General features: G+C 45.0%; 1 pseudogene; it reads left to right on the top strand.

The window, feature by feature from the left end:
- Positions 1–524: 524 nt before the first annotated feature.
- Positions 525–1,271, top strand: LOC140905020 (coiled-coil domain-containing protein 25 pseudogene; annotated as a pseudogene).
- The last annotated feature ends 246 nt before the right edge of the window (positions 1,272–1,517 follow it).

The raw sequence follows: 1,517 nt of genomic DNA, 5'->3' as shown, positions 1-1,517 counted from the left end.
TTTCCTCTGGCCAGGAGGGATTTGAAAGGGGTTTACTCTTTCCTTTATATTTATGACACCAGCTTTTTAAAAAAATCACTTCTTTCTAAGTGACAAAGTTGAAAATTGTAAAAGTAAATGTCGTTTTAAGAAAATTGATCTAAAAAAATCTTTAAAACACTCCAACATGTTGTGGATATTAGCTTTGCTCTGTCCCCACCCACAGACTTTCTATCTGTACATTACTATATCTAGGTACTTATGCAACACTGGCCTTTTGCCGGCCGGAAGTCGGGGCGAGACAAGCGTCCTCGCGCCGGGAGCGGGCCGCGGAGCCGGGAGCAGCCTGGGCTGGCCAGCTGAGGAGCCCGGACTCAGCCGCCGCCGCCGCCATGGTGTTCTACTTCACCTCCAGCATTGTTCCCTCCGTTTACACAATTGGTAATTGATTGGTAATTGATTGGTCCTGCTTTGAGCAGGGGGTTGGACTAGATGACCTCCTGAGGTCCCTTCCAACCCTGATATTCTATGATTCTATGATTTACATGGGAAAAGATAAATATTAAAATGAAGACCTGATAAAATATGGCTGGACTGAAGATATTTGGTTTCATGTGGATAAGCTCTCCTCTGCACACATGTACCTCCGATTACACAAGGGGCAAACAGTGGATGATATTCCCAAAGAAGTTTTGATAGACTGCGCCCATCTAGTGAAGGCCAATAGCAATCAAGGCTGCAAAATGAACAACATCAATGTGGTGTGTACACCGTGGACCAACCTGAAGAAAACGGCTGACATGGATGTGGGACAGATAGGGTTTCACAGACAAAAGGATGTGAGAACAGTGACAGTGGAGAAGAAGGTGAATGAGATACTGAACAGGCTAGAGAAGGCCAAAGTGGAGCGGTTCCCTGACCTGGCTGCTGAGAAGGAAGCCCGGGACAGAGAGGAGAGGAATGAGAAAAAAGCCCAGATCCAAGAGGTGAAACGGAAAGAGAAGGAGGAAATGAAGAAAAAGAAAGAAATGGAAGTTCTCAGGAGCTACTCTTCACTAATGAAGTCTGAGAACATGTCTTCCAACCAGGATGGAAATGATGCAGATGACTTCATGTGAATTGGGCACTCTCCCCTTTCTGAATCGTGAGATGGACTCCATGTCCTCAATAAGATGCCAAAAAACCAAATTCTGACTTCAGTTTCAGACCCGGTTTGAACCTTCACTGGCAATATCTGACCAGATCTGTGCCATGTATCTCCTAAAGACAGTATCTTAACTCTGTGTGTGTGTGTGAGAGAGTGTGAGAGAAAGAGAGTGGTGGTGGGGGGAGGAGCATACATTCTGGTTCTACAAGGATCTTGGTATATTTATTTTGAGGGAGGGGCTCTTAATGTGAGCTACAGGAGTGTTGTGCTGCCTTAGTGAATTGGCAATAGACTTATTTAAAAAATGTTTCCATTACTGTAATGTCTCCCTGGTATAAATTCAAACCTGAAATCAGAATTGCTGGCCTGAGGACTCTGCTCCCCTCTTGCT

The sequence above is a fragment of the Lepidochelys kempii genome, chromosome 1 (genome assembly GCF_965140265.1).
Source record: "Lepidochelys kempii isolate rLepKem1 chromosome 1, rLepKem1.hap2, whole genome shotgun sequence".
Taxonomy (NCBI): domain Eukaryota; kingdom Metazoa; phylum Chordata; order Testudines; family Cheloniidae; genus Lepidochelys; species Lepidochelys kempii.
Note: the sequence above shows the minus strand (reverse complement) of the source record. Positions and strands in the feature narration are given on the sequence as shown.